A 13,748-nucleotide genomic window follows, 5' to 3' on the forward strand; every position below is an offset into this window, starting at 1 on the left:
TTTGATAATTTATTAAAACAAAAAACCCAACCACCTTGATCCCAATTTTATTTTTTAAGTTTCATTGGTAATGATTTGCTTCCAGTCGTGATAACAGCGTGTTCCAGCGTCTGTCTTAAAGGCCCCATGATGTGAAGACAATTGTGACTAGATCAGGGTGACATATTCGTATTCTCCTCCTCTGTGAACACTTTAATTACTTTTGGATTCTCACAAATAAAATAATCAGCATCTAACATCCACTGCCAGCTCATTTGTAAAGCCACTAGGAACCGCACAGTAGAGTGAATATGCTCCTCTGATTTTGAAGCATGCCAGCCAGGCTAGCTTGGAAGGGGTGCTATCGGTTCCCCTGCATCTCATGGAGGGGTATGCCCAGATCAGTGTGTGAGCATTTCCAAAGGTGGGAGACCTGCAGTAATATTTTGGTTGATGTGTGTGACCTCTCCTTCAGAGATTTTATACTTTGGGACTGAGTACATAGACATAATGGATAGAGTTTTAAAATTCTAAGAAAAAATTACACACAGTGGGAGATAAGATCTTCTGAGTAGAGGAGATGGCCCAATCTTTTCTGTGCACATGTGTTCATAGTGTGAATCCAGTACTTGGGTACCTGGGACAGGCTGGTCTGTAATTTCTCCAGCGGCTTTCTCGGAAGCATGCAGTATTTTCTCTTCTTATATGTCTGGCACATGCAAGTAAACATTTGCATGATTGAAAGATGTGTTGCCAAGATTCAGTGACAATAAGCACCATGGAATTTCTGGTATCACCCACCTGAAGCATGGTAAGTACTGACCCAAGAATAATTCAGACTGAAGGGCTACTAAACGGTGTGAAGCAGAGCCCTGAGAATTAATTCTTGCTGGAAGAGAGGCATTCTGTACTTTAACTAATGTGTTGGTTCACTCATGTCTGTGCACCATCAGAATTTAAGTTAAATCACTGCCTAAATAGGTAGGTCATCTCAGCTGAGGAACACAAGGGTGTACAGACTCTGAGAGGACTCTAGGAAAATCCAGTTATCATCATAGTGGGTGATAATATGCTTGTGCGTTCTCTCGAGGAACTAGGTTTTCTACACTTTTGGGTCAATATAGAAAGCTCAACGTCTATACCTGGCATTGCTAAATATGGACATCATGATAAGTAAGGGTGCGTGGCTGAGCAAATATGGGATGGGTCCTAAGCAGCTGTGTCTAAAGAATGGAATAGTCCATGTAATCTGTATATTCATATATCTCATCTAATGCAAGCTAAAAATTCCTTCCTGGAGCACAAGGCTTATGATTTAGATATTTTTTAAAAAAATATTATTTGATTTGTTCTCCTCACACAATACTTTAATGCGAACCAGACTCTCATCAGTACTGATTCTAAATGAGGCTGGAACCCAGAGAAGTGGCTTTCCTCTCCAACACAGAGTAAACATTGAGGCCACAGGTTAGACCTCAAGACTTGATATATAATTGGGTGATGTCACAGGAAAGATGCTGACAAGTTTCTACCTGGTGCTTGTGGTGTACTTTTTGGATACGATACTAACAGAAAAAAAAAGTAGTTATCATGTATCCTTTTGTTATGGGGAACATTTTCTAGTTCCACATATTAATATATAAGGGGGTACTCAATACAAGTGGAGGATAATCTACTTTTCAGTTCACTGATTAAAAACCAAGAACTCCTAGGGCCAAATTGCATTTGCTAAGTGATATATGTATATATTTTTTCCATTCTGGGCAGTATACTGATTTCTGGTTTCCTCACTTCCTTAATGAAGGAGAAGAAGTCTGGAAGCATTCTCTGGCCCTCATTTGCTGGCAGCACTTTGTGGTTCTTTTGTGATAAAGGAGAAACAGGCAGATGTCTGCCATGTTTTCTCCTTCCTTACTCCATGCAATGTTTTATGTAACTGAGATGCTCCTCGCGTTCTGATTTGGGGATGTTGGGTGTTGGGAGAGCCTGCATATGGATGCGAGATGTCCTACAAGGCTCCCGTGAGCCAGGAGTGCACAGCAGCAGCTGCACCATTTACAGCCTAATTGGCAGCGCTGTAGATCACAGGATGCCCAGAGTTCACCAGGAGGAGATAAAGATGTCAGGGAGGACCCCTGAAGAGACACATCAAAAGCTTCTCCCTTCTGCCTCTCTCGATAACGATTCCAACTGTGTATTGCGGGTTGCGTGTTGTTATGGTGACAGGAGGGAGAGTAACTTGGGAGGTAAAGTAGGTTGGATGGGAGCTCGTCTCTGAAATCTTTGTACCATGAGACATAGGTTTGGAATATCGGATAACCTGTGGAATGTATAGGTGGATTGCAGGATATAGGATGAGTGTGGGCATTTTGAGGTTAATAAAGCTTTCCACTCTTTTTTTTTTTTTTTTTTTTGTCAAAGCAATAGTGCAAGGTACCTAAAAGTGTCAACTCTAACACCAGAATTTCTTATTTCAAAGCAAGTCTCTACTACTTAACTAGCTGTGCCATTTTAGCTTAGTGACTTTAACTCTGGGTCTGTAAAATGGGGATGATGATAGTATCTATTTTATAAGCATGCTTTGAGGGTTAGATGCATTAATGAACGGAACTCATGCCTTCCCCATAATAAGGGATTGATGCGTTTTGATTGTCATGATTATCCCACATTTTCATGGGAGGTAGTACAGTGTGTGGGTATCCTGAAGGCTCTGGAGTTGATGGTCTGGGTTTCAATTTTGTTCCTTCCCTTCCCAGCTGTGTAGCTTTGGACCACTTAACCACTCCACACCTCAACTTTCTCATCTGTAAAATGAAGATGTTTATAGCAGATATTTCATAAGGTACTTTTAGAATAAATAGGAATAAATTTAGTGCTCAATTTATGTGAACTGTTATTATTATTTAAGGAAGCTGATTAGTGAGGTGTCAGGATACCAGGTGGGATAGTGGTACTACCATAATACTGTTGTATAAAATAATTCAAAGTTCTGCCTGCAGTACCATTTTTCTTCTAGAAGAAGAGTTCTTACTGACTACAGAAATGTAATCCATGAATTTTCCCTTCTCCTTTTAAAAACCATGATAAATAGTACATGTAAAAAGTATTTTATAAAAAGGTTTATATCACTGTATCATAGGCAGTGTCAATATTGGATGATTATTATTGCTATGAGAACAATTAAAAATGCCCAACAGCTACTGCTGGCCAGTAATTATAAAATGGAAATAATAGGGATTAAAATTGATTAAAGTATAATGTCTTTTAACTCATAATTATCACCAAAATTGAAAAAAACTTGAAATTTTATGACTCCAAGATTATTACCTCATAAAAATAAGCTATATGTGTATTGTTCTGAACTACTCACTGCCTCCTAATTGGCAAGAGCACACTTTCCTATCTTGATGACTTTGGGTTTGGCCATCTGTCTTTTTTGATTGATAGAAGAAAGATGGGAGTAACAATATGTGGGCATACCTTGGAGATACCTTGTAGGTTCAGTTCCACCGTAGCAATAGAGCGAATATTGCAATGAAGTACTTTATTGCTAAAAAATGTTAACCATCATCTGAGCTTTCAGTCATAATCCCTGATCAGAGATCATCATAAGAAATATAATAATAAAAAAGAAATATAATAATAATAATAATAATAAAGTTTGAAATATTTATGGAATTAGCAAAATGTGACACAGAAACATGAAGTGTACAAATGCTATTAGAAAATAGCGCCTATAGACTTAACTCCTTGTGCCAGGGTTGCCACAAACCTTCAATTTATTAAAAAAAACAAAACAAAATGAACAATCTGTGAAGTGCAATAAAATGAGGTATGCTGGTAGTATAACTGTAATATGCACTGGGAAACCAGAACGTTCATTTGACTCGCTTTATTGCAATATTCACTTTGTTGCAGGGGTGCAACTGAATCCGCAATATCTGAATCCGCAATATCTCTGAGCTATTCCACTGCTGGTTCTAAACAAATGCATTAAGAAGCATCTGGGATTCTTGCCACTCTCTTCACTTTCTGCCCTTCACCATGCCAACAGCATTTCCTAGAGAATGGCTGCTCATTCAGAGAAGTCACATACAGCCCAGTCGAGCCAAGCAGACTGAATCCGGCAAAATTACAGCAGACCTGTATCCATCATGAAATGGAACAATAAATTAAATATTTACTTTGTAAGTCGCTGAAATTTAAGAGTTTGTCGCTGCAGCAATAGCTGAATAATACAGAACAATTTATAGAGGACTTGCTATATGTCCAGCGTTTAGGTAAGCATTAAACATCCTCTCTCATTTTATCTTCTCCCTATCTCTCTGAGCTAGACGTTATTATTCCTATTTAGCAGATGCAAAACACAGTAAATGCTGAACATTTACTATACAATTTGCTATACAACTTATCACAAACCAAGTTGAGAGTCAACTCCGGACCATCTAACTCCAAAGACTGAAGTCTTAGACAAGGAGTGTACTGCAGTGTAAGGATGGAAACTATTAGAAAACACTCTCTCTATAAAATGGATGGTATTAAAGGCGAAACATGTCCAAGTCCCAGCCATTCCATACAATTCAACCTAAGAATTCTTTATGTATGTATATATCTCTGTGAGAAACAATGCACACACTATTTTCTGAACATATTCAAAGTAAACAAATACTGAGAAACAATCAACATTTCCTAGAACTAAACCTTTTATGAAACTAGATTTACTTAGGCGATTCAGATACAACCCAAACCACACTGAATTGTACTTAAAGGATTTGTATTCTTATGGAGAAGAGAAGCTGGATTTTAGTCTAATTCTTTTAGATTCTTGGCACAGACTGTGGCCCTTTCTGTATAAACCCTGGCCTTAGGAAAGGCCCCTGGGCCTCCTGGACTTTCTCTTTCCAGCCCAGCTTTGAGGATTTCTCGCCATTTGAGAAATGAATAATTCGGAATTAGAAACTACATGGGTCCCACCACTCCTCAGCCTCCCAACTTGATCATATCCTCATTATGGGAAAAGCCATTCCAAAAGGCAAACAGCTTTTCATAATTGTTATTTAATGGATATTGCCTGCTCCAGGGATTTCTTTCTCAGTATCTATTTGTAATTCAAAGGTCAGCATAACATCACTGGCATATACAAGGATTCTGAGAGATTTGTTCCTCTTGATTGAAATTCAGATACAGTGCACAGTAGATTAGTCTAGGAGCCTCTTATGTGGTGCAGGTCACAGTTAGGATGAATCTGACCTCCTCTTAATTCTGGGTCTTCACCAGTCACTCAGAAAACTGAACTCTGAATGTGAAATGTGCCCAGCAGCATTTCACTAGCCTGGCATAAGGGAGAGGTCACTGATCACAAAGGCTTCACACTCTACTATGGTCATTATCCTTCCCCTTGACTGGCCCTAACATCACCTAAATGGGTTTCTCCTTAAGGTAATTTAAGCAGGAAGAGGTGGCCCCAGAGAGTAATTTAGGCATCATGTATGTACATATTTGCAGGATTTATATGGCAACCTACACTTAAATTAGTAATGGCAGTCTCATTTCAAGATATTATATATTGAAATATTATTCAACAAGAAGCTATTTTCCAAGTAGGCATAGATGATGATTATTTATTAGGTTAAAATTCATCCCTTCTTCCCATCTCATCACCACTTCCATTTCGAATGAGCTTGAAGCTCTCACACGCTGCAGGTTATGCATAAAGACTGGCTGCTTAGAAGCACTTGTGGCTTGAGCACCAGGGGAAAAAATACTCCCATAAGGGTCACAGTATTTATGATAGATACTTGTTTACTTCAAAACAGAGCCAAATTGAAAATCTGAAAGGAGAAATTCTAGGACTGCCAGCATGGTTTTTGTGTTTCTGTATGTGTGTGTGAGAGTTTTCTTTTTCCTCTGTTTTTATAGCATGATATTTGGAGTTCACTGTTGAGGTTATTTCCAATCAAACTGCATTCAACCCTGGAACAATGTATATGTTGTCAGCATGGATGCTTGTGGATTATGATACACACATTCTCTAGGTCTAAATGGAGGATATAAAACTAACGTCTGTAAGGTCAACATCGTTTCTCCCGCCCCAGAGAAAATTTGGCAGTATTTTTGAGGATAGAAACTTGAAGGGAACAGCCAGTAGTACTTGAGATAAAAGCCAGGAGATATATAAGGGAAGGGAGAAGAAATTTGTGGGAAATATCAGAAAGGGAAACAGAACGTAAAGACTGCTAACTCTGGGAAACGAACTAGGGGTGGTAGAAGGGGAGGAGGGCGGGGGGTGGGAGTGAATGGGTGACGGGCACTGGGGGTTATTCTGTATGTTAGTAAATTGAACACCAATAAAAAATAAATTAAAAAAAAAAGCCAGGAGAGGAATTAAAGCTTTTGAAGCAAGCAACCGAGGTCAAGGGATCCAGTTTCTGTATGAGACCCTGACACCAATGACAAGGACAACCCAACCCTCCAACACCCTCCTACCCCACCAGACTTTCACCTTATCAAGTTGTCAGCTGCTGATTTTTTCCAAATAGTAGTTAACACATTGAGACTAGAATGAGCCTGAAACAGAAATTGGGCATTTTTTAAAATATTAGATACACAAAACTGAAATACAATATGAACAAGGAAAGTTATTTTTTTTTTTTCTTGAGCTTTCTTTAAAGTCAAAACCAACCTCAAGCTGCCATTCAGAGTATTCACTACATGAAAGAGGCTGATGCAGGGCTTTCAGCATACCATCCCAGGTACAGAGAGCACTGGCCACAGAGAAATCAGTAGCACACATGTGCAGGACATGTGGGGGCCACAGCACTTATTATTCAGTTAGTTCTTGAAAAAGATGCCTAAGGTCATTGTTTCCAATTTTTTTTCCCTTTCTTGTTCTCACTTCCAATCCAACAAGATTTTCACCTCTGTCATTTCACCCTGCGCTGCTTTTATTTAGGCATTGGTCAAGTAAATCTAATGGTTCTTTCTCAGTATGGATCCTTCTGGACCCATCAGCAGCATCTGATGTATTATTTTTTGTAATGATAATGAACAATGGAGGGGGAGCCTGAGAAGAAGTCCCGAGAAATTTTAATTAGAATTCCCTTTCTGGAGAAAAGGAAAGATAGACTGGCAAGAGTCCATGGTGGGATAGAGAGGCAAGAAGACATGACATAGAAACCATGGGCAAGTGATGCCTTATGGCTGAGTGACACCTCCAGGAAAATCACTGCAAGATTTCAATAAGTGTTGTTATATAAGTGTATCTCATTTACTTGTTGGAAAGTTATGGGCTCTATAGGCTGTAGTCCTCCCTCTAATGCCAATTAAAGCTGTAAACACTCTTTAAAAATGTGCTTATTTATTTGAGAAAGAAAGAGAGAGAGTGTGTGTGTGAGTGTGGGAGGACGGGCAGAGGGAGAGGGAGAAGAAGTCTCCAAGCAGACTGTATTGAGCTCAGAATCCGATGTAGGACTCAATCTCATGATTCTGAGATCATGACCTGAGCTGAAATCAAGAGTTGGAGGCTCAACCAGTTGAGTCACCCCAGAACCCCTGAAGCTGAAAACATTTTTGAGTTGGGGGAGAATAATAGGTAAGATCATTAAATGTTTATTATCTGCAAAGCATGAATTTAAGGGAATTACAGGCATTGATTTATACCTAGGCAATCAGGATTCTTATCTTGGTTTTACAGATGACAAACAGGTCCCAAGAGGTCTAAAAGTTCATCCACCTAGTAAGTGAATGTACCAGGGTTTGAACATAGTTTTTGGAAGAGCCAGCTCAGCCATCCACCTGGGAAACTCTAAAAAACACTCTACAAAGTTGGAAACCATGAGTGTTCAAACACATGGTGCCTTTGCTGTATCAGTCAGGGTGCTATATTGGAAACATACGAGGCACTTTTCTAAGTGTTTCAAATGTGTCAACATAACCCTCACAACAACCTTATAAGGTCTATATATCATTTTATTCCCCATTTTATAAACAAGGAAACAGGGATAAATGATTTGCCCCAGTTCTTTTTTTTTTTTTAATTTTTATTTATTTATGATAGTCACAGAGAGAGAGAGAGAGAGAGAGAGAGAGGCAGAGGGAGAAGCAGGCTCCATGCACCGGGAGCCCGATGTGGGATTCGATCCCGGGTCTCCAGGATCGCGCCCCGGGCCAAAGGCAGGCGCTAAACCGCTGCGCCACCCAGGGATCCCTGCCCCAGTTCTTATAGATAGTTAGTACAGAGCTATGTGGAAATTGAGGTGCATCCTATTTTATTACTGCCTTGCATGCATATGACTTATAAATTAACAAACATACATGTAATCAGGCTCTTTTTGGTGGGGGCTCTCTTTTTATACTGAGTTGGTAATTAAGAAATTTTGAGTCTTCTTAGAAATTTGAATCCACTAATCTTGAGCAGGGTTCACGAAACTTTTTCTGTAAATGGTCATATAGTAAATATAGAGTTTGTGGGCCACATAGTCTTCATTCCAACTGCTCAGCTCTGCTAAGGCAGCCATTGGTGATATATACACCAAACGGGCATGGCAGTGTTTCAGCAAAACTTTATTTACAAAACTGATTAACAGACTGGATTTGGCCCCTGGGCTATAATTTCCAGACCCCTGACTATTCTGTTTAAAGGGAAGAGTCCCAAGCATTTTTATGAATTGCAGGAAGTGCTATTTGATCCCATCATACTTCTCATCATCATCATTTTTTTTTTTTTTTTGGCTGTCCAGCATAGAAGTGACTCCATCCCTAATCTTTGACCATATGACAAGTTCTGGTCAATGGGAGTTAAGCAAATATGGTCTACTCATCTTCCAGGAAATACATGCATAGGAGAGAATCTCCTCTTTCATATGGGATGGTAGATGAATGGACTATATGGAGTTCTAGCAGTTATTTTGGCCCAGGAGATCACCTTCGGAATGAAACTATACATGATGGAACAGAAAAGGAGAAGAAACCGAAGTTCTCCATACCTTAGTGCAACAAGGTATCCTATATCCTGACTTCCTTTACATGAAAGAAACAAGCATCTTTCTTTTGTTTTTAAGATTTATTTATTTATTTGAGGGAGAGAGAACTCAAGAGGGAGCACAAGCCAGGTGAGGGGCAGAGAGAGAGAGGGAGAGAGAGATTCCTCTCTGAGCCAGGACCCCCACTCAGAGCTCTTTCCCAGGACCCCGGGACCATGACTTGAGCTGAAGACAGATGCTTAACCAACTGAGCCACCTAGGGACCCCTAAACAAGCCTCTTTCATGATTTAACTTACTATTTGGGTTTTCAATCACACTAAGCCTACTCTAATCCTACATGCTGCAGTGGTCATGTATCTTTAACTATATCAGTGTTAACTATATCCACTATATGTGGAACACTGGTTCCACAGTACTAAGGAAATGACAGGATGGGAAGGTGATGTAACATAGGAAAGAAACTTTAACTTGCAGTCAAGGACAGCCTGGGTGGCTCAGCGGTTTGGCACCGCCTTTGGCCCACGGCATGATCCTGGAGACCCGGGATTGAGTCCCATGTCGGACTCCCTGCATGGAGCCTGCTTCTCCCTCTGCCTGTGTCTCTGCCTCTCTCTCTCTGTGTCTCTCATGAATAAATAAATAAAATCTTAAAAAAAAAAACCTTTCAGTCAAAATCTGGCTCTGTCACTACTGTATGATTCTGGGAAAATTGTTTTAACATCACTGCCAGCTTCCTCATTTGTAAAATAGAGCTGGCTACAACTATTCACAGGGGCTTCTGTGACGCTAAAAATGAAATAAAATATGTGAAAATGATGGGGCAGTGTTTACCCAATATTTGTACTATATATATATATGTATATATATATATACACACACACATATATGCACATATATATATGTATATAAATATGTGTATATTGGTGTGTGTATATGATATTGGTCTAGAAGAGAGGAAGTAGGTAAGAAATGTATGTTAGGGAACCAACAAAGAATATTCTTGCAAGCAAGGCTAATCTAAACATATGCCAGCCATGCTGTATGATTCACGATTTTCTAATTGTTCCAGGCATCTTTTAGCTCTCTGTATACTAACCTATGCTGGACCTTCTAATATGCATGCTCTTCCTGTTTAATAAACTTTTGCTCATCTTCAAACACAAACATTTTTTTTCTTTCTAAAGTCTTTTCCAGCTCTCTCAAACAGAATATGCTTCTACTTGCAATTCTCTCATACACTGTGAGCATGTTCACTGTAGCATTTCATAATTATTCACTTTTATTCCAAATTGGAATGGAGCTTCAAAGACATCTTCCTCTTTTCATTCATTCACTCAAAATATGTTTTTGAGTGTCTTTAATACATCAGGTACTGTTTATTTCATTATTTTTTTTGAGAAAAATAGAAAAACGTATGTGTGAGTGAGAGGGAGGGGAAAAGGGAAAGGGCCAAGTCCAACACAGAGCTCAATCTCATGACCCTGAGATCATGACCTGAACGAAAATCAAGAGTTGGAGGCTTAACCAACTGAGCCACCTAGCCCCCCCAAATCAGGCACTGTTTACATTTAAGAGTTACCATAGTATAAACATAGACAAGCACACTTTCTTCATGAATGAAGCTTACATTTCACTGGTGGAGACAAACTTGCAAAAGCTAAATATATAACATGTCAGATGGTAATAAGGCCCAAAAGCATGATTAGTGGATGGGAAGTGAGCCAGGAGGTGCTTTTCATTTAGATTATTCAGAAAAGGCATCTTTGATGAGATTTCATTTGCACAGAGAACTCAATAAAGAAAGGGGTGAACCTTATAGGCAAGCAAAGACCCTGAGGCAGGAACATGCTAAAAGGACAGCACATAAGCCAGCACAGATGGAGGAAAGTGAAGTGGAAGGATTATACATATGCTCAGAGGAAAAGAAGCAAGACCATGAAGGACCTATTTGACTTTTATTTGTATCTTATGAAAGGTTTTGAGAAGGCAAGTGACATCCAATCTACTTACCAGGATCTCACTGACTTCTCTGTGGAGATTAGATCAAATGAGGACAAGATCAGAAGCACTGAACCAGGGAGGAGGTAACAAGTGGTCAGGGGAGGGGTAATGGTGATCCAGGGAGAGGTGGTGAAAAGCGGTTTAAAACTGGATGTATTTTGAAGTCAACTGGAACTTAGTATCTCCAATTGCAGAACAAATATTTAATAAATGGTAAATGGTTGTGGGAAGAATGAATTATTGAAGTAAATGATTCAAGATTAGAGCTAGAGTCTTTTTTTAAAAAATATTTTTATTTATTTATTCATGAGAATACACAGAGAGGAGAGAGAGAGAGAGAGAGAGGCAGAGACACAGCAGAGGGAGAAGCAGGCTCCATGCAGGGAGCTGGTCGTGGGACTCGATCCTGAGTCTCCAGGATCAGGCCCTGGGCTGAAGGTGGTGCTAAGCTGAGCCACCTGGGCTGCCCTAGAGCTAAAGTTTTAATATTTAAATGAATTTTAAGGAACACAGTTAACCCTTGAACAACATGGATTTGCACTGTGCAGGTGCAAATATTTTTTACAATACAGCACAGTAAATTTTTTTCTCTTATGATTCTCTTAACTTTTTTTCTTCTAGCTTAATTCACTGTAGAATATAGTTTAGAAGACATAGAACATACAAAATAATATGTTAACTGACTGTTTATGTTATTGTTAAGGCTTCTGGTCAACAGTAGGCTATTAGTAATTCAATTTTGGGGGAGTCAAAACTTAAACACAGGTTTTTGACTACACAGGGGTTCGATGCCCCATCCCTGATTTTGTTTATTTATTTTTAAAGATTTTATTTATTTATTCATGAGAGACACACAGAGAGAGACAGAGACAGAGACACAGGCAGAAGGAAAAGCAGGCTCCATGCAGGGAGCCTCATGTGGGATTCCATCCCGGGTCTCCAGGATCATGCCTGAAGATGGCGCGAAACCAATGAGCCACCCAGGCTGCCCCCCGATTTTGTTTAAAAGTCAAATGTTAAAAAAAATAATAATAAAAAAATAAAATTCAAATGTTAATTCAGTTTCAGTTCCTAAATGGAGAGTCATCAAAGAAGGAAAAATAATTTTATGTGTTTCTTGGATCTCTGTGAAAAAGTTACAAATATTGTTTGTGTTGTAAAAGCAAAAGCTTTAGAAATCATGGAAAGAGGACTTTAGGCTATATTTCCAAGTCTTAAAACAATTGTGCATTATGTATTGAAGATATTATTAGATAATAATTCAATCCTGTCATGAAAGCAAAAACATTTTTACTTCTCATAACCTAAGACATAGCTTACATGAATAAGAAACAATCAAAAATGTTTATGAAATCTCTGATATCTGTGCGTTTTGAGAGAAAAATATTCTGGGCATTTGCATAAATTTTAGATGACATATCTTTAGATAACATATGAATATGTTAATACTATGCAAAATGATGACAAATGATATTTTCCTGGCTTTCTGCTTAGAAAGGATAATGTAGCTACGTTTAATTATTAGCTAACTTGTTAGTGGGACCTTTAAATTCCTGTGAATCATATTGAGAGATCACATAAAAGGAAAATATGAAAGCTGTAGGGATGACCAAAATCTTACATTGTTCTTAGAGAAAAGGAGTGCTGACTTAAAGAAGAAAACTTGAAGAATGTTTGAAATTTCTAAGTTACTTCCCAAAACAACCTTTACATAATTCGTAAATTGTAATGCACATGCAGTCATATTCTGGATGATGTATGTTTAGATTTGAAACCGGAATTGTTCTGAAACATCTTATTTGAATTCTATTTGAGGGAACAGTCCTGTCCCTTGTCACTCAAACCTCCATGATGTTTTAAAGGGTGAATTTCCACATCTTCAGAATCATTTCCACAAGTAACTTGCAGCCTCCTCTTTGTCTTCACAGTCATTTCTCTTCAAGAATTGGTGGTGGCATCAGGCAGCAAGATAGAGAAAAGCATGATGCACGTGAACTTTCTTCTCACACTCCACATAGTCTTTTCCCTTTTTCATGGAAAGATCTGAGTAGAGGTTATCTTTTACTAATCTTTTACTAATGTGGGAGGTTTGATAGTTGGAAGCCCATTTGGCCATTTGTCTAAATCATGACCTCTACTCAAATACCGTTACTGTTTATCTCCATCACATGTGATCCCGGAGATTGCCTCTCAATTGGCTCAGATCTCAAGGTGAGTGTTGTGGTTAATTTTATGCATCAGCTGGTGGGCTATAGTGCCAAGATATGTGATCAAACATTATACTGATATGTCTGTGGAGTGTTTTTGTATGAGATTAACATTTAATCAGTGGACTTCCAATAAAGCAGATTGCACTCCCTAATGTGGACAGGTCTTTATCAAATCCACTGATAAATCGATTGAGAATGTGAATTGAGTGAAAAACTGACCTCCCCCAAGGAAGAGGGAATTCTTCAGCAGAAGTATTATACTTAAACTGAAACATTTGCTCTTCCCTGATTCTCTAGCCTGATGGCCCTTGGACTTGAACAGTTAGAATCAACCTGCTGGTCTATTCCAAAGATTTGGGATTTGCTACCTTCTATAACTGCTGAAACAATTCCTTAAAAATTTACATATATGTAATACATATAATCTATATCATTATATATTACATATATAATATAATTATAACATATAAATTATATAAAATAGCATTATATGAATATATTATGTGTATATATATATATATACATATATATATATTCATTACATATTAATTCTCTAGAGAACCCTGAATACCATAG

At 38.5% G+C, this 13,748-nt stretch overlaps 1 protein-coding gene across 6 annotated transcripts in view; it reads right to left on the reverse strand.

The window, feature by feature from the left end:
- GRIK1 (glutamate ionotropic receptor kainate type subunit 1) overlaps positions 1-13,748 on the reverse strand; it is a 363,349-nt gene that overhangs the window by 241,693 nt on the left and 107,908 nt on the right. The window lies entirely within an intron of this gene.

The sequence above is a fragment of the Canis aureus genome, chromosome 30 (genome assembly GCF_053574225.1).
Source record: "Canis aureus isolate CA01 chromosome 30, VMU_Caureus_v.1.0, whole genome shotgun sequence".
NCBI lineage: Eukaryota > Metazoa > Chordata > Mammalia > Carnivora > Canidae > Canis > Canis aureus.